This window comes from Micropterus dolomieu, linkage group LG15 (genome assembly GCF_021292245.1).
Source record: "Micropterus dolomieu isolate WLL.071019.BEF.003 ecotype Adirondacks linkage group LG15, ASM2129224v1, whole genome shotgun sequence".
Classification (NCBI taxonomy): Eukaryota; Metazoa; Chordata; class Actinopteri; order Centrarchiformes; family Centrarchidae; genus Micropterus; species Micropterus dolomieu.
This window is the reverse complement of record NC_060164.1, coordinates 5,741,286-5,762,010: the sequence shown is the minus strand read 5'-3', so window position 1 is coordinate 5,762,010 and position 20,725 is coordinate 5,741,286. Positions and strand designations below refer to the sequence as shown.

Here is a 20,725-nt window from a genome sequence, read left to right as displayed (position 1 = left end):
CAGTTTGTAATGATACAAAATTATTAAATTTACTCGTAATGTTGGATAATGTAAAATTCATCAGTACTGTTTTTGCACAATTTCCAGGTCTTTATAGCCAGCAATTTATTGTAGGAGGAGATTTCAATTGTGTATTACACTCAAACTTAGACCAATTGAAACCCATCTGGAGCACTAAGTAACTAAATGTTCATTTTTAAGTTCCCATTTTCTCGCCAGCGCACCAGTCCTATTCTAGAACTGATTTCTTATTTATGGATAAAAGAAACATGTTAAAATCTTGTTAAATCATGGTCCTATCTGCATTAGGCTGTGTTTTTCAAATAAAGATATAATAAATGTATTTGAAAACTCAGTCCAAGGCAACTAGACAAAGAGTTTATAGCTTTAGTACCCTATCAAACAAACAAACAAGCAAACCAGATGTGAATGTACAGACACTCTGGGAGGCCTTCTTGCAGGGCCAGATAACAGCCTACAATGTCAATAAAAATAAATTAAAAGACCAGAAAAGGTTAACTTGCTTATCTCTGAAATAATGCTATAGACCAGGAACACTCTTTGACTCCTTCGACTATGCTCTACATGAAGCGTGTAGCTCTGCGGACAGAATTCAACACTTTAACTACAGAATGAGAGGAGGAGCAGTTTTTGAAATCGAGGCAAACCGATTATGAATACTGTATGGAGAGAGAGAGCTAGTAAATTACTCTACCATCAGCTGCGACAATCTGCTGTAGCTGCTTATATAGCAGAGATACAAGCAGCTCACAACATATTCACTGATCAATTAGATTTTAATAACCAATTTAATCAATTCTACCAAGAGATCTATACCTCAAGGTCCAGTGATAAAATTGAAACACATTATTTCTTCTACAAATTGGAATTTCCAACCATCAGTGAACAAGAAAAAGACAATCTTGATCGGCCTCTATCAGTAAAAGAAATTCAGCAAGCAATCACACAGATGAGAAGTGGTAAGGTACTGGGAACTGATGGGTTCCCTGTCGAGTTTTACATTTTGTAATTTTTTTTCCAGAAACTGGCCCCCTATCCTAAGTGAAGTGCTTACAGAAACATTCAAGAGGAAGTCACAACTGCAGAGCATTACAGAAGCAATCCTTTCAGTTCTACCTTAAAAGGGCAATGATCCTCTCTCCTACTGTAGACTCCGCCTTCTAATTGTGGCTCAGGAAAGGATTAAGATGTGTAAGGGATCAAGACAATGATTTCATCCCTTTTGAAAAAATTAAACAACATTATGACATTCCACACTCTCATTTCTACAGATATCTCCAGGTACTTCACTAATTGGATAATGGATACAATGAATAAAGGAATTTTTGGGAGGCCTATCATCCAAACTATACAGTTTAAATTCAAGGAATGGTCTCCCCTTCTTTGAATCACCTTAGGGAGCAGTGGGCTAAAGACTTTGGGACCGAAATTTGTCATGAAGTATGGCAGTCTGCAGTTTCAAGAATTCATTCAACATCCATATGCACAAGACCTGGTTTATTTAAGGTATTACATAGACTATATTTCAGCAGAAGTGGACTAGCAAAGATGTTTTGAGCATTAGGTAAGATCTACTCTCGCTGTCATCAAGAGGATGCCACTCCATTTGTTTTGGAGATGCCAAAATCGCAATCTTTGAAACGTTCTATAATATCTTTAGTAAGGAGATACGACCAGACACAGGAATCACATTATTTGGAGTAGCTCCTGGAGTGTTTGAACTTACAGGTACACAGTGTGATGCCTTAAACAAGTGTCATTATTGGCATGACAGTTAATGTGGATTCACTGGAAATTTGACAAACCACCATTACACTGTAAATGGGTGGAAACGTAATACTCCACAAGACCCTCAGTAATAATATTTTTTAAAGTCTTGCAGCCTTTCTTACTTTGAACAAAATATTGTATCCAAACATTACATATAGGTTACCTGAAACTCACACTCAGAGTTGCAGTTTTTATTGTGTGTTTGTTTTTTCTTGTTTTTTTTTTTTGTTTTTATTGCTTTGTTTTGTTCTTGTGTGTGTGATGCATGTGTATGTACTTCTATTTGAGCAGTGGGCATTGTGTATTTTATTGAGCTGTTTTGGTCATTGTTGTGATTTGTGTCGAGTCGTGACGAGTAAATGCATATGTTGGAAAAGATTCCAATTAAATGTTTTTAGACTGCTTCAGTCAAAAGCAAATTTTACAGATGGTGCAAATGCATAAAAAGGCAAAGGGTTCTAACAGATGCAAATTCATTCTAGGCAGCATGGATTAAAGCTGCACTCCTCAACATATTTTATGTTAACAATGGATTAATGACTCTATAATGTTGCTTGTAGTGACAAACCCACATGGAATTATCCCCCAGCTTCGACGTACCTATTAGCCATATGGAGTGTTGCATCTTTTAGCTCACTGTTTTGGTTTTTCTGCCCTCAACTCAACTCTCATCAGTGTTGTTTTTAGTCGTGGGTTTAGACGTTAGTGAAGAAAATAACAGAGCTAAAAGGAGAGTGAATATTGGACTTACATTTGTAAGTATTGTCAGTATCTGTTGAATTCTTTGCTAACACTTTCACCTTATGAATAAGTGACCAACATGATTAATGCAGTTATAAGGTGAAGATGCATTCGCACAAAATGTTTGGACAGGTTGTTTGTCTCCAACTCATAAATGAGCAAAGACAGAAAAAAGGACAGAAACTAGGGACTGTAGCTGAAGGAACCAGGGGTTCCTGGTGAGCCATTAACATGGATCTCATGTATGAGATCAGTCAGTGTGTATGCTGTATGCTGTGTCAGTTTGTATATTGGTAGCTAGGGACAGCTAACCTTTGCACAGTTGGGATATTAGCTGTTTGGGGAAAACCTGAAAAACACTGAAGTGTAAAATCGCTTTACATTATGCCACAAATTTGACAGCTCGAACACACCTTTAAACTGGGGTCCATAATATGAATGTTGAGCACTCACTAAATTATTACATAATTAAATGTAAAAAACACATGCAAAAACATCAAATGATCATGACAATGAGGTTAATAATAGGAGATCAAAAAGAATTCCCAGTTTGGGTGTGGAAATATTGTGGACAATTGACATGAAGTTTAAGAGTGACCAGTGTTAACCAAGAGCCTCTCTTGATTTCCAAATGTTTAAATCATCACGAAACATTTGCCAGCTGTTGGGCAACACACAGTGCCAAAAGCAATACAAACATTTCATTGTTTTTTACTCCCTCAGACACGTTTGAGGCAATGTAAAATATGTTCTAACTTTTCAAATGTACTGAAAATTCAAAATGGGAAATAGACTCATCTGCAACCTATGATATGTTACTAAACAAATAATCATCTCTGTCCTTGAGGGAGCCAAATATAAAGCTCAAGCATCTCTACATGTTTGAATTGGCATTCAATTTAAAATATGCACTTCTGCAAGGATTTAACTAGTAAACACTGTACATAAAGAAGCAGTGAAGATGCTTGAATACCTTCAATAACAGTTATAGACGCAGCTCACTATTACACTCTTTTAGAGAAACCATTGTTGTCAAAATAGATGCATTCTGTAGTTCACATACAGCAGCCGAAATCCCCACTGAACGTTTCTTCGAAGTTGGTCGTCCTTCAGTCACTTCAATCAGAAAGCATTATTGTATTGACAGTTAGGGGACAAATGAAATGCTCTGATGGAAAAATGACACATTGATCTAAAACAACATCTCAATCATGTGCATGTATTCCAAAGCCCCAGTGCACATTGGGGAGGATCATCCTCAAACAGAATAGGTTCCCCTCAACTATCAAGATATCAAATCTGCTCTTGGTGGGTCTTGATAGAACAATATCAGTACAAGCTGATGCAACTCGCTGGGGAATTATGAAACTACTCTCTTCTCAGTATAAAAATTTCATTAGCGGACCAGGATGGGACAAGTCTGTACATCCCCAGTGGAAGCAGATTTTTCAGAGCTACTGGCAAGGGATGAAATGCATGTAAGGGTTAGGGTCACAAATAGCCCGTCTGAAAATGATCCGATAGTGAAATGAATATGAAAGTTATGAAATCCCTTTTCAATAAATAATAGTTTGTGCTACAGAATGTTAGTGTCTCCCCTGAAAAGCATTAAGGATATGCTTTTGAAATATTGCCTGTATCCATCAAATCATCATTGAGTCAGCATGAGAAGTTCTTTTAGAGCATGAGACCTCGTGATTCAAGGTGTCTTGCTGGCTGTGGGCTGTGGGTTATCACTGCTGCTCGGAGACCAGGCGCCTGATAAATTATCAAATACATCTGCACGCTGCAAAGTACAGCCTGCAACTATTCCATCTCTTGCACCCCACTACTCCTCAAAGTAGGGTCAGAAACCCTTGGGGTCCTGGATTTCCTATTTCCCAACATTTTTTATCTAGCACAGCACTATATTTTATTAAGAAGGACAGAATTTTAGCTTCCACTCCCCAAAGTGTAAACCCATCACTTGAAAGGGCTCTTTTGTGCTCAATTAAAACTAAAACTGACTTTTTTTTTTGTCGATTCAGATTCCCATGTCGGCTTCACTGTTGCTGACTAGGCTGCGACTTGCTCAGCGTCCTCATTTCGGAGCATTAACATCTACATGCAGCTGCCATCTTTTGTCGAACAAACACCATGCATTTTTAAGCAATCAAATATGATCTCTGTCTTTCTCCTGCTCTCTAAATGTGGACTGGGCTGTTGAAATATAAATGCGCCCTTCTCTTGCCCTCTCTTTGGCTCTCCTTTTAGGCATCTGGCTACAACAGCTAGGATTCTGAGACAGTCTCCTGTAGGAAGTAGTCAGTGTAGTCAATGGGGATGTTGGACACACACACACTTCCATTATGAATGGGGATTTTGAATTCACATGTTGCTCACAGGCATGTTGGACCTTTTCTTAGAAAAGGAGCTCTGTTTTTTTCAGACATACTGTCCCATCTGTGAGGCGATGAGTCTGTTTTTAGACTGAAGCAGGGAGAAAGAAGGACTAAAGTTTGGTAAATTGCTTGTGTTTATGAGTATGACTTAAACATGGAGACAGACTGCTTTTAACCAAGGGGGAGTTAAAAGTTTCTTCCTCCTGCAGAAAAAAAAATCAATGATTTCTGAGACAAGCATAACGTGTAACAGTGTACTCTGCCGTACAATAGCACACACATTCCAAACTCTGTAGTGGTGACAAATTAAAGGAAAAACTTAAATAAGATGAGGAATATAACTATAATTAATGCAGATGCTTCTCGGTGTGAGGGATTTTCCTCGCATTTGTCCCTGCAGAGGTAGGATCACTGCAATGTGATTGCCCACTTCAGGAGACATTTGTACCTTGATGGGAGGGATGTCTTCCAGGTTGACAAATTCCCCGTTCACAGGGCATATGGGCTCACTGGTCAATGGTCTTTACAGTCAGCATGTCCCAACCAAGTTGATCAGAAGGCAAATGTGTTTATAGCTGTTCAAGTGGCAAATTGAGTTCACCGCTATGAATGCCTTACAGGAGAAAATATTTACCCCTATCCCCATATTTTAACCATACCCTGTCTCCCCCCTCTCCTGTGTCCTGCCTTCAAGTGTGGCCATCCAGAGCAGCTGTAAACATTTCCAACGTGGTTGGACAACACATCAACTACATCTTTTCCAGTATAACATGAACTTTAGTCTCTACAATAGGTCAAGCACCAAAAACACTACATTTCCCATATCTCAACGTAATCTTTCATTAGACCCCATCCCCCAATTGTGAACTATTTCTGAAACTGAGTTGAGCCAAAGCTGAGACAATCCTGGTGACATCACCAGGCTCGTCTCAGCATGTGATGAGTAAAGTGAACTTCATGTGTAAAATCGCTGAAATGCTCCTTCAATCTTCTACAGTGCCAGCGTTTGTTATGTTGCTATAATATCTCTACAAGAACTTAAAATGCAGGGATAGACCTACTTACTGTAGTGGTGATGCTATGATGACCTTGTCTTGATTTTTCTTCTGGCAGTACAGTTTGTCTATTTGGCTCTGCAGTTTATCTGATTTACTCCATGGTATGAATGTACAGTCATTTAATCCATTATAAACGCAGTTTAATATTGTTTATTTCACAAAGGCTTTTTAGGCATTAGGCATATGATAATTTAGCACATCCAGCAGATTTTGTATTAGGCTGAAATAATAAACAGCTGCTGGCCACAGCAGGCCTACTCTCTACACAGGCAGAACACTAATAAACAAGCGTAATATTCACCCTTATAAGTATATGTGACAGTAAAAGTAGCATTTCCCGCTGAAAGTAGATGGTTAGATGGGGATTATTGTGTTTAAGTCTGAACTGCAGCTCTGCAAAGGCTGGGTAATTCAGAGTATCAGTTAGGACCTTGCCCTGATCATCTGACGGCAGACGGCTCCTCCCAGCTCCCTCCAGTCTGCTACGCAAAGCAGCGGCTCGGGCACAACTCTACCCGCGTTTCTATACACAGCCTCGTCTGCGTGAGCCGGAGACGGAGTCGAGTTATCCGCTTTGAATAAAACAAGGAGTCCGTTCCCCCCTTGGTGTCCGCTTTCAAATGAATCAGTGATGAGAGTGACCGAGACAAGAGACGTACGCGTTTCTTCTGTGTGGACCAGCAGTGCGCAAAAGTGCGCTCCGCGGTTCAGCATCATTATCATCACTCTCCGCTCCTGAGATCAACCCAAACCCAAGAGGCGCGCTGAGATCCTCCCCGAGATCCCGTACGAGGTAACCAGCTTTTCTCTAAAGATTTCCTCTACTTTGTCTGTGTGAAATGCGTCGCTCCTGGGCGACACAGCGGCTCACACACATGCTTTTGTGCAACACTTGAATCTCCAGCGTCTGACAGGAGGATGTTTTATGCCTTTAAATTCACGGGCGATTAATTTATCCATTATTAAGCTAGAATAAATCCGGTATCGCCTTGCAGCATGCTGAATTTGTGACATTTAAAAAGATGATAAGTCATTCATTCGTGGGAAATGAGTGCCTTGTCTTTTCCCTGCAGTTCACATTTAAATCTTCTGTAATAGAGTATTGATTAAACTAATTAAAATTCTACATCCAATAAATTAGCTTTATAAGCTCACAAGAGAGCACTCTTCAGTAGATCCTGAGGGCTATGCCATATAACACGAACTTGAACACTTTCAATGTATTAAAAGTTTTGGCTGAAATGTATTAAGTTAGTGCATTTAAAATAGATTCAAATAACAAGCAAGTTCAAGCAGACATTCATAGAAGTTCTGCTTTTAGTGCTGAAGACTAGTGCATAAAACTGAAAGGTCTCATACTGTTTTTGATGTTAAAGTATGCTCAAGTCAAAGGGCAGACATGCAATGAATGGTATTTGCCACTTTCCTGCTCTTGGTTATATGCAGCCTTGATGTAGTATTGTTTTCCCCTCAGCATCTCCTAGACAATATCTGGTATCAGACCTACCTAGTGCAATTCCACCAGCCATGTATTAACGTCACCGGATGCAAATTGCCACAGGCTGTGCAAATCACCTTTAATTATGAGCATGTGGGTGTTGGCTTATGTGAACCGGTGCATCTAGCTGCAGGATTTCTCAAAAGCATAAGACGGTGTCTGAGTTGAATAAGTTCTCTGATGAAATTCAGATTAAACAGCAGCCTCTGGTTCTCACAATTGTGGTATGGGTGTAGACAGCTCATTACACTGAAAGGCGCTGCATAGTGTGTGTTACATTGAAGAGTAACATGCACTACCTTTTTTTTTTTTTCATTTTGGATGCACAGGATACCAAACATCTTAAAAATTAAAGATCTCTGCAAAAGTAGATGACTTAAACGTTAGAAAAAAACGTAGGAACATACTTTTAAGGGTGTTAAAAAATAATTCATAATCGTAACACAATGAACACATATAAATCATTACTGAAAGGCAGCTCCTGTAGTGAGAAATTGAACTGGTCAGAAAAGTTGGATACAGAAAAAGGTCAATATGAAAGAGGGGTCGTCCTCATTATTTTCATACTCGACTAATCAACATAAATAGGGCAACTGTTTAAATGTAGCTAAACTGGGACAGATATTTAGTTTGCCTTCGCTTGTCCTGGAAACAAATGTGTGAGTAAAGGTGAAGTTATATGGAAGGCAGCGGGCTGGATGGTCAGTGGGATTTTCCTGACAGTAAGTGTTTATGAGTCTGGTTGTAAAGACGATGGTGTTCCAGGGAGGTGTTATGATTTCTAAATCCCCGAAGAAAACTCAGGGTGTCTCAGTGATGTATGACTGGACAAATATACAGGGTCAGTGGATGTTACACCGTAATGTCAGGAGGGTTTCATGTGGGAAGGGTAAAACGAGGAGGAGGAGGGGAGAGAAACTGTTCTCTGTGTACAATTTCCTGTTATTATGTTTTGTTTGATAGAGTTCCATTTGGCTCCACTTAAGAAAGGGGGGGGGGGGCAAAGAAAAAATGCATTTTCCTTTTCCCAATCAAGAGCCATAGAAAATAGCAAGAGAATGGAATTAATATTTCATGAGGTTATGTTTGTTGAATTAAAGAATGAAAACTATTAGCTGAGGCATGCAGGGACATTTGTTAAAAATGCAAATTTTTTTCTTGTGGTTGATTGGTTGGTTGATTCCCCTGCAGGAGATAAAAAATAGCTTTTATGGACGAACCAGAGTTTTTGACTGCAAAATGTGATTGCTGCAATCTCAAGGCTTTTATTTATTTTTTTGTATTGAAGTAAGGAAGTTATGTGAAATGATAAGAAAGAATATATATCTCATGGTTGTTTTTTCAGACTTGTGTGCTTATTTGGTCAAAAAGAAAGTTTTTCTCTAAATCTATTTTCCTACAGTGATAGCACCCCCTACATTTGTGTTCGCTAGGGGGCGCGAGCTGCCACTTTCTGAATGGAAGTTAGCAAGCCAGGCTAAACATCTCACCTTTTTTTTGGAGTGGAATACAAATTTAACTGGATGATGAGTCTTCCCAAATGCTGTATATTGTAAAGGCACGAAAAATCTTAAATCGCTAACGATACATAGCCAACGGCATGTGTGCTTGTTGGAACAGTTGAAAAACCATCTTTCTGTCAATGTAGCGCAACACAAAGTCGACAGTTCCCAGCAGTGCTGATTCTCAGATGTCAAACAACCCAGAGGCCTAAAGCTTCGACACTTTTTCCACAATTATGTCCAAAAAATGTTTATTCGTCTTTTGAAAAAAAAAGAAGAAAGGTTATCGTCTATATATGTCACAATGTGAAGGAGTGGTTTCCTCTTGTTACCATAGCGACTGGGTTCATGAGGACCAGGTATCAATATTTCATGGCAACCCTGTTAAATAGAAGTTGTCAGCTGCCACGTGCTTGATGATTTACTTTGATCCAAGCTAATGATCGCTGAGTTCATCTCAGAGCCGCGGGACTTATTCGTTATGTGTTGGCCTGGGCAGATCCTGTGTGTGATTTCAAAATTGAGCTGTTTGACCTATAGTCGATTCCCAGTTCTGCTGGCATCTTGATTTTGGATATTTACACCGCTATGATTATGTTGCCCCGAGTACAATCACTCATCCAGCATTGTGATGGTAATGTCATACAGAGGCTGATTTTTGTGTGCGCCTGTAGAGTTGGCTGGATCTCCTGTCTGCCTCCCCAGTGGACTGATTACTGATCAGACTAGCATTTCATATCAGCCTTGTGAGGGGAAATTAGAGGATTAGCAACAACTTCATGCTTATTCCGCTGCATATCTCCCAGGCCTCCAAATCCTGTGGAAGCCATTGTTATTTTAAGTAGCTTGGCAATCGAGCGTAGAAGGAAGCTCTAATTCTCTCAGGTCTTGGGAGATGCAGAGAGGCAGAAGGCTAGCATTTCGGAGCAACCTCCCCTGCTATTCATGCTCTTTCATGATGCGAAAGTGAGCAACTGAGAGAGGGCAATGAAGCTGGCTGCCAGGACCTCTTCACTCCAATCCTTCGTTCATACATAATAGATAAGTCACTGTAAGTTACAGTACAGAGGCATAACTAGGCTAATGTTCAGATTTGCATATTTGTGCCGAATTCCATAATTCATCATCGTGCAGCAGGCAGCGATTCATGGTGCAAAGTGCCACCTTGGTCCATACGCCATATCTCAGGGGTTAATAGCAACCATGTGCACCAGCAGTGTAGCATTAAAAAGCAGCATCGAAGCTGTCAGTGCCGGGCACGGGAGCTGCGTCTTCATCATCAAAAGCCTCAAAGTCTGAACTCAGCCTCTGGGAAAGCCTTATTAAAGGCCCACAGATTCTGGTGACAGAATCAGACAACAATTTCTTTCCCTGTCTAATTTCCTGCCATTCTGAAATAATAGGATAGGGCATGAGTGGGTGAAAGAGGAGACAGTGGACTGTGGTGACACCTTCTAGTGAACCGATTTCACGGGCCACTTTTTCATCAAGAGGTTCAAGAAACCCTGACGCCGCCATCATCGCCAAGTGTTATGAAGTAGATTTATCATTCCACTTGATGACGAGCTAAGTTATTTATTCATTACCTTTGTTCCCCGCCTGCCTCAGATGAGTAGGCACATTCCTGCCACATCCCTCATTATTAGTGATTGTGTGTCACACATCCTTATTTTCCTTTTTTTTTTTTTAACTCACACCCATGTTTTGTCAGATTCAAATTGAATGTATGTATCGTGTCGGAGAGATCACGACCCCGTCGCACGGAGTGAGATTTGTTTTGATTCAGATGCCTCTGCTCCGCCATATGTACCCATTTATTTTGTGTGGGTGTGCACAGTTTTTGAGGCTGCGGAAGGGAAAGCCACAGATAGACATATGAGATTCCCACTGGTTTCTGTTTGTGAAATATGTTCTTCGTCTGTCTGGTGGCCTGAGAGCAGAATATTTAAGTCACATTTTAATGATGTGATTTCACTGGAACAAGGCCTTTTCCCATGAACGTGGTGATTTTAAGATGATCAGATATGAAGAGGGAAAGTACTTTAAGGCAACTTTATGAATATTTTGCATATAGAAGGGAGTCAGATCAACTGCTGGATCCTCATTAAAAAAATGTGTTTGTTGGCCATTTGGAAAAGAACCACATGTAGGGCATTGTTAATTCAACTTTACTTTGCGAGGTAGCTGGAACCATTTTTGTCTTTTGTCTGTGTTCCCTTTTCTGTACACATCACTGGTAGTAATTTTAAAGGAGCAGATGAATACTCATTAGAACAAAATGTCAGGCGATGGTCGGTCCTCCTGGCTCGCGCTCTTGCCACTACCAGAAGCAACATTTGACATTTGTTATACAGGCGAAGATCTGGGTTTATCTAAATATGAAATTTGATCTTTAGAGACATTGATTTAGGTTTATTGTAGGAAGGTCAGACACTTAACAAAGACAGACTGTGCTTTGATTTCCAAGTTAAGTACAGAGGTGATGAAAATAAAGACCTCACAGTGTCCTTAAAATCAAAACCTTTAGTCCTTCTTAAGCTTTCAACAGAACTAAGATATCGTTTAAGTTGAAAACTGATTACTAAAAGGTCCATCAGCTCTTTTTTACAAGGAGATATACTGTTAACAGTAAGTATTTAACAAAGACTCTCACACACACACACACACACACACACACACACACACGGATAACAGCTAGGCACAGAGTAGTCTCTCAGAGTAAAGAAAGCTATCTGATCAGTGTTAATGGTGTCTCAGTCATGCTTACTGACGAAGGGTTTAGGAGCCATCTCTAGAGGCTGTCCAGGGAGCTGTCCATGGTTCTGAATGAGACTGTTCATCTTGGGTTTCGGAGGGAAGAACGCCCAGACGAGCTGCTCCCTTTTTCCCATCTCAAAGGGGAATATCCTTCATCTGAAACTTAAGATTGAACTTTGAAATATACTATTTCTGTGCCCCACATTGTCCCCTTTTTGGCTTAAAAGCAGAGAGCTGAAACAAAGTGTTGTTCCTAAACTATATATAAGTCATAGATAAGTCTGATATAAAAGGAGTCAACATTATAACAGCACTCAAAAACAACTATTTAATGCATCACAATGATTGTGTTTTTATAAATTACAGTTATATAATGCAAGTGATAGCCTTACATCTAAAGGTAGGAGAAGAGGATAGTGCTGCTTATCACCTCACCTTACTGAAGAGAATAAAAATTATGTGTTTTCCCACCTTCACCCATTTCCAGAAAGTCTGAACAGTGACCCATTGTCCTTTTTTAGTAACTATTTTACTGTTCAAAAGGGATTCAGCAAATGTCCAGACTTCCATAGTGTGAACAGAAACACAGTAAAATGTAATGCAATGTAAACTAAAAACCATAAACACCATTCTACCTTTGTAAAGGTTGACCTGTGTCAAGCAAAAAAGGCAAATATACAAATATTGATTCCATCTTCCTAATTGTGAGGATTTTTTCTTTGTTATAGTTGATGTTAAATTGAATATTTTGGGGGCTTTTTTCTGATTATATTCTAGACCAAATGATTAACTGAGAAATGAATAAAGATTAATCAACAAAGAAAATGTATTATGCAATTCAAAACTAAAATCCTGTCATGAATACCATACTACTTTTGTAAAACAGGACACTTTGTCAGAGAGCCCATCATTGAACACGCTTAAGTGACAGGAATTCAATATATTGAAAGATTTATGTGTACAAGCAAAAAAAATTAGAAACACTTTACAATGTCATATGGAGCTACATAGGATTAGTCTATGTACTGAAAATATCTACTGTTCTGATTTTCATTTATTAATTATTTATTAGTCATTCAGTGGTTAAAGCTTCTCCAGTGGGATAAGTTGTGCTTTTCACACAACTTATGAACTGAATATTTTGGGTTTTTGGTGTCGGAAAAAACAAGCAATGTTTTATGTTTTGACATTACATACACTAAATGATTGAATGATTATCCGGGAAAATAATCAGTGGAGTAACTGACCATTTAAAAACAACTATATGTAATTATGCAACTGACTATAGTCCATCGACTAGTGTGAACAACAAACAGGTATTACAGGACAGCTGTATGGCATTGTATTATAGTGCACAAGAGTTTCTATTTTCTATTTGTTTCAGTTTGTTTTTATTTGTGTACCATATTTGGTATGGGTTTGGTAGTCTGCTCTGCATTGTTAGTGAAGTGTTTGTGACAGTGTGTAGTATTATTATCTGGAGATACAAAGATATAATCAGCATAGATCTGTTAATGCAATCATAATTTGAAGCCCCCTCAGATATTGGAGATTAGCTTCTTATTGATTTATGCCCATATTTGTTTACTCATTTTAATCTTGCAATTATATAATTTGCTGTTTCCACAAATCTACAGTATGTGCGTAGCAGATGTTCAGCATATTTATCATTAAGTGTTTATTCTTTGACCAGTTATAATTAGGAGCAGTGATAATTTGGGTATAAGAGGATAATGATGATTATTTTCATATTTGCTCTTAGTTTTTTTATCATCTAGGCAAACAAGCCAAAAAAGCCACATTATCTCATAAATGGGATTTAAGCAAATGAAAGTAAATAATACACAGCCTAAAATGATTTGGAAATGATTTGTGCTTAAAAAGCTCTCTCTGTTGTCACCAATATAGTTGTATAACTAAAAGACAGTAATTGATATGCAATGCATTTTATTCTAATCTGTGTTCCAACATTCACATATCACAGTCAACTACCCCACTTACTAGTCTTCATTTTAGTGTCAGGGAAACAATTCTGGAGCTTTGACCATATTTGTGTTCTAAAGCATTTATCATACAGTGCACATTCACAATTCTTTTTTACAGGGGTTTGAATATGTTTTCATTTTTTGGAGGGTAGTTTTTACATTATATCTTGATATACAGTATATATATCTTGATAAGATCTTTTTGTTAGTTCAGAGTGTGTAATGAAAACAAACTGTCCCAGTTAACAGGATAACTTGGCGCTAGCTTGTCTCAATAAAAAAAAAATCACAGATTTCGGCCCTCACGTTCACAATGAGTTTTCATCACTCGGCTTCCTCTTTACATCATATCCCCTTAATAAACTGCAATAGGATTACAAGGTGTAGGCTATATCTGCTCCAGAGGTCTGGAGCACAGTAGGGATTAGGTATGGCATTTGATGTCAGCTTTCAAGGTTTCAAAGAAAAATATACCATCCTCATTTCATCACTTTTACATATATGTAAAAGTACAGAGAAGGTTGTTTTGGCCATTGTCTGCAATAACACTGAAAGTGAGCTCAGGTTTTCAGGTTTACAGCTTTGAAAAGAGGAACAAGTGTGAGTAACAAGTTGCCTGTTTGGTCTTTAGGCAATTGTGATCATTGGCAATTGGCATTATTCATTTTATAGATTACATTATAAATGAATAATCATCAGATTAATCCCAACAGTCTAAATCCCCCAAAATATTCAACATCAAATATGACAAAGAAAAAAATAACTAACTAACTAACTACCCCCAAAGCTTCCACCCAGTTCAAATCAAAGTATGTTTGAATATGAATGTAATTCCACAGTACAACAGGTGACATAAGTTGGGAATGTATTGTTGTTTTGTGGCAAATGCGAGAAATCATTTGTTATTCCTGCTTGTGCCCCCCCCAAAGTTAAGTAACTAAAATGGACTAAAAAGGTACGTTGACTTGTATTCTGTTCAGGGAAGTTTGTGCAGCTGTATCTGCGCACTGATGAATTTCTGAGCAACAGATGCAGTTGCATCGGCTGTGATTTAATGCAAAGAGCGCTCCACTAGGAAATCTCATTGCCCAGCAAATTAAACCATTACCTCCCCAGTTGGAGTTAAATATGGAGAAATTACTCATTTAATGTCTGATTACTTCCTAATACAGCCATCTAAACAATGTCAACCACTCATTCCCGCAAGTAAATTCTGCATCTTTGCTAGATAAGGGTGACAATTACTTGTCGGGGTCACAGTGAAGTTTTATATAAAGATGCACGCTAAGAGCACAAAATTATTCATCTGCTCGGATTCATTATGAGATGGTTCTCTGGTCTGAAGATTTGTCTTCATTATCCAGCCAAGCACCAGCCAAATAACGCTGCCTCATTTGCTTTCCGAGCCTCAATTTTCCCTGAACGATAATGCGGCCTCTCTTTTGTGTGGCTGTGGTAAAGACAAGCAAGCCATTTTCAATATGCACGAAGGATTACAAAGGTTAATCATCAATTTAAAGATAATCTTTGTTAAATAGCAATAGAAGCATGGTGTGTGCTTGAGACAGATATAATCAGGCAAACCCCAAAACAATCCTCTATCTAAATGAAGTGAAAGATGCTTAATCTAGGCTTTACAGCAGGGGTTGATGAGGAGGAGTGAGGAAGGGGGAGGAATGCATCACACTTCTCGACTAATGTTCCATTGTTCCGCTGTTTGCTAAATTTACTTGTCACATCTTTTTGGGGGGCTAAACTCCGAGACTGTACAACTTAAGGTAAGAGGGTCCACAGTAAAGCACTCAAAATGTTCTCGCTGTGGCAAAGTGTGTTCAGTCCCAACCTGCTTCAGCTTTGATTAGAAAGCTGGAGAAAATGTAACTCATATGTATCAACCTTTGCTTCATTGTTGCTACGGAGTTGAGATAATTATGGAGTTATAAAATTATGCAATCATGGACGAGATCCCTCTCCCCATGTCTGCAAAAATGAGTAATTCATTTTCTCAGTTAATATGCAAGAGACTGGGAACACCGGGTCCTAGTCATTATCTGGTCTGGCTTGGTGAAACATGTCCGCCAAGGAGGCTAATTAAAATGTGAGCTAGTTCCCTTCCATTCCACCCTGTACATATTTGTCAAAGATGGCGCTTCATGATACCAGAACAAGACACAGTTTTTAAGGTATCCAGCTTGTTGGCCCAGAACATATGGTTCTAAAAGTAAAGTAGTTGGATTCAATTAGTTTTAGAAGGACAGATAAAAAGTTTTTTTTTTTGTCAAACTTGTTGACAAATAAGATAAGTTCAGGATGAAGGTTGGATTGTGGTTCCCTATTAACCTAAGCCATTTAAGTCTCTGGGGCAGGAATTTACAATAATGGGAAATAGAATCAGCTCACCTTAATGGCGGAGGCAGTAATTCCATTGACTAGGTAGACTCCTTTAATAAAGATAAGCTCCCTGGAAAATCAATAACCTGAACTAATTTCGAAAGGACTCAGTTGTCTAGACAAACACAGCATTCACACCTAACCAAACAAGCCTCACAAACCCATTTTTAAAAGGCCTTTTTCATTGAAATTGTTTTGAGAACAAACCAAGGGTGTTTTCTCATCTTTGCTACAAGATGTAGTAACAAAGCAGGCCAGCAAGCAATCCTGCAGATGCCCTTTTGGTGATTCTTTTTATTCCCCCATTAGGCCTCTGATGCCGGGTCCACAAACTTCTCTAATTAAGAATTCGTCTTCAGCAAATTCACCCATAAAATGGCCCTTGCTGCAGAACGTGGGGTGATAAAAGGAGTTATTGGGCCTGCGACCTCCTTTGCCTCTTATCTCCCATAAACACTTCAGTTGGTTTTACGGGGCCATGGAGGCGGCAGAACGAGCAATAAGCCAAAGGGGAATAGTGGGGGACTGATGACTTATTCATGAAGAACGGCGCAACAAGACGGCACAGATGAAATTGACAGTGAGAAGTCCTCACACTATAAGTTGTTATGTAGTTCTGATAAGACTTGTCTTGTTCTTGTACTGTGGCCGGGGCGTCATTTCAATATGCACCACAGTGATGTTTTTAAGGATCAAAGCCAGAGTGCTTGCGGTCTTTTTAAGGAGGAATCTAAATGAATACTGCTTACTCATTAGCTTTACCAGGACTCTAACATTAGCTTGTGGGTTTACCATCACACCAGCAGTGACAAAGCTCTGCTCTGCTATGAAAGTCACCCTGCTGAAATGACATGATGTTTTATTCCCTCTATCTCTTTAACCTGATTCTGTCACATACCCAGAATTACACAAACACGGGTATTGTCATTAAGTCGCAGACAGGTCTTTTAAGCTATTTAAATGAGCCTGTATTCTTCACATGCATCTCACCTAACAACTCTGTTTTCCTTTTGATGTGCATTAAATTCAGTTAAAGCCAGAAGTGTTTTTTCTAACCCACAACTCATCTCAGTTTGTGCATGCTCTAGTGATTTAAACTGATGGCAAATCCCACCTCGCTATGCAGACTGAACAGAAGAAGTGTACGGTAGGATTGCATTCAAACTGCTGCCAGTGCTGTGTTCGCCAGAAAGAACAAGAAGAGAAAGTATAAAGTAACAGAGTGCCAATACCTTTGGTTTGTCTTCCTTGAAAAATGTCTGTAAACTGAGCCTTGCTAGTTGTTGAAACTTGACTTAGAATCACATATAAAGCCCAGCTGGCACAAGAGTTTTCATTTCCGTGGAAATCATTCACTGAGATAAAGCCAACTAGCCACCCGGTAGGCATTGGTATGTTGCTGTGCAAAGGCAAATGTTGTAAACAATGTAATGATAGAGCGTACAACAGCCACGTGGAGCTATGGTGGTTTACATCCTCCCCCATCTCTGCCCAGTCCGACCTCTGAAGCAGTCCCTGCCAGAGAGGTAGTGACTAGGCACGAGGAAATGGAGCTGGAGATTTTTATTATAGATAAACTCTTCCCTTACGATCTAGTTTGCCCTGCAAGTAGGAAATTACAAAGATATTGCTCAAAGCACAGAGGCAACTACTTCTATTTGCCTCCAAGGTGAAAACTTGTGTTTGTGTCCAGTTTGAGGGTACGTTTATATATTTTTACAGCGGACATGGTCACTTATAATTGATAATAATTATAATTGATAAGTCGATCAACAGAAAATTAAATGGAAATCATTTTGATAATAATTTTCAGTTGTCTGATTAAGCAAAAAAAATGTGCTCCAATGTGAAGATTTGCAGTTTTTGTGTGTCTCACATTATTTCAAACTAAATATCTTTGGTTTTGGACTGTTGGTCAGACAGGGGTTCATATTGTTTTAATGCATACTTGAAAACTTGTGAACCTCTCCTTAACGAAATGTTGTGGCTATGTCGGATACAAACCACAAATCATTAAAAGAATGACTTGGCAGGTTTCAAACTTCTGCGCCGCAGTCTGATCCCTCAGATCATGTTACAATCAATGACCAGCATGTGAGGCGACAACTTGAATTTCTTATGCAGATGAGGAAGCTCAATACTGTGGAAGTTCCAGTTCAAGGTCATTTGCTGTGGCTAAATGACATTCCAAAAATATGTTCCTGTCAGTGTCAGTCTGATACTCTTCCCATTTCTGATCTGCATATCTCACAGTTGCGCTTGACTGATTTGTCATTCACACGTACAGCACAAACAAATATAGCTAATCCTGCCTCACACTGTCATGTGACAGTCAAGTCATGAACACTGGGGGGTCAGCTGCTCCCTGACTTTCTCTTAACTAGATCTCACTTTTCTGATTACTGAGAAATTCTTCATATACTGCTTTGTTACAGTTTCCTTTTAATGGACACTATCTTCTGCTCACTATTTATCTGGCTTCATAGTGTGCTCCCTCTTGTTTGTTTACTGTATGTGTGCCGGTAATATCCCGCTGCTGCAGCAGGGAGCACCCTAACCAGTGCTGACACATCTAACTGTATAATGCGCCGACCTCTGATGCGAGCAAACACAGGACACCACTGTGGGAGACGGCTTTAAGTTGAATGCATTATTATCAGCTCACTAACTGCAGCCTGGTGTTGAATCACTTCAGCGCTTGGCAGCCAACAGCACATCACAGAAGGTCCAAATACTAAACCTCGAGTTCTGCAGCGCTGAATACATATTTGTAATGGCAGGAAAACACTGGCAGATCTGTAATGTGCGCCTACCAATAGCATGCTCCTGCCAGAGCGAGAAAGGGTTTCCAAGTTATATAGTACTGCACACACCAGTTGCAGTTTGGGGAAATAAACATGAGATATCCAAGTTGACCTCCTCGAAGAAAATACCAAGCCCCCAGTGTACATACACCTTAGTTAATATGTATTGCGTGCTTTGCCCTGGAGTACAGCATGCACAGTGCATAACTCAAGACTTGGCTGAGGTGAGATACACTTGATGTATTATTTAATGCTGTTTATGAGCTGTAAGATTGATGCCGTTTAATAAGCAACATCACTACAAGATCGTAAAATTCTCTAAACATTGTGCATTTTTCTGCACTTTACTCATCAGAGCTGTGATATCTTTGTCAGCACCCAGCAGGCCTTCCCATAGTTTTTCTCATTAAACTATTCATCAGATAGGCCTCATCAAAGATTAAGAGTATCCCCACAGTTCATTACAAGATGCCCTGCTTTTTATTTGATGAAGTAATTCATCCATAATATATGTGTATATTGCAGTTTGGAGGATGCCTGCGAGACTGGCGAACAGCATCGGCTTTGCAAAGGCTTAGACCCAAGAAGAGAGAATAAAGTTGGTACATTTGTTTTGATTAAGTCGGCATTTCAGAGTGTTCCCTCTGCGATGAACTGTAGAGCAATTACTTTACATGGAGAAGATCAGACTCATTGCAAGAACTGGGAAAGGCTTGATGGGAAAAGCATGATAAGAATTACAGTAGCATTAAATCAGGGGGAGCAGAATTAGCTTTATCTTAATGTCTGTGATGAGGAGGCTATTGCAGCAGGGGGATCTCAACGCTGTGGAAAGCAAAGGTGCTTTATCAGAAGTGACAGGCTGAATGAGGATCATCAGGCCATTCTGATTGAATTCCTTCTTGTAGTCTGTTGTTGTATCTGAACGACCATGGAACACTTCCCTGGGATTGGTTGCCTCCACTCATGCAAGGGTGATGAGCAAGTCAGACTTTTTTATCTGCGAAAATGCCTCCTGGGAATCCAGACAATGTCAGTTGATGCTTGAAATAAATCTCAGAGCATTGACAAATGTCAAACCTAAACTGGAGGAAGCCTGGGCCAGGGTACGCAGCGGGGTAGCAGAGATTGCTGAAGCAATCCTGTGTCAGTTGAACAATGGTGTGTTTAGGCTGAGTAGTTGGTGGGGTAATGCCATGGGAAATGACGGCCTGAGGGCTGATGCAGCATTGTTTGAGCCTGGTAATTTCTGTCAGAATCAGAATCAAATCAAACCAAGAACGTTTCCATCCTCAAAATCATGTAAAATGGTATGAGGTGTTGTTTGCTGATACAGATCATTATGTAAATATTTGAAAAGTTTCAGTCTGGTTTTAGGAAGTACCACAGCACTGAGACTGCCCTGCTTAAAGTCACCAATGACCTTTTAATGTCTGCTGATGAAGGTATGTGCTCAGTCCTTGTACTCCTGGACCTTAGTGCTGCTTTTGACACCATTGATCACAACATCATGTTAGACAGACTGAGGCACTGGGTGGGGATCTCTGGTACTGCTCTAGAATGGTTTTCATCCTACCTGTCAAATAGGAAGTTTTGCGTGTCTGTAAACAACTATGTCTCTTCATTCTGTCCAGTTAAATATGATGTGCCTCAGGGGTCGGTCTTAGGACCCATTTTGTTTTCCTTGTATCTGCTTCCCCTTGGACATATTATCCATAAACATGGCATTTCTTTTCATATTTATGCTGATGACACACAAATATACTTGCCCGTCAGATCCACAGACCCTGGAATGCTGAGTTCACTTAACAACTGCC

At 39.5% G+C, this 20,725-nt stretch overlaps 2 protein-coding genes across 2 annotated transcripts in view; one reads left to right on the top strand and one right to left on the bottom strand.

Annotated features, from left to right (window-relative positions):
• Positions 1-20,725, bottom strand: part of btaf1 (BTAF1 RNA polymerase II, B-TFIID transcription factor-associated) — a gene marked incomplete at its 5' end in the record, with an annotated part of 442,252 nt that overhangs the window by 206,679 nt on the left and 214,848 nt on the right.
• Positions 6,645-20,725, top strand: part of hs3st1l1 (heparan sulfate (glucosamine) 3-O-sulfotransferase 1-like1) — a 22,438-nt gene continuing 8,357 nt past the window's right edge. Inside the window, exon 1 of the mRNA XM_046070077.1 lies at positions 6,645-6,764. The gene's annotated coding sequence lies outside the window, so the exon portion shown is untranslated. The remainder of the gene's footprint in view (positions 6,765-20,725) is intronic.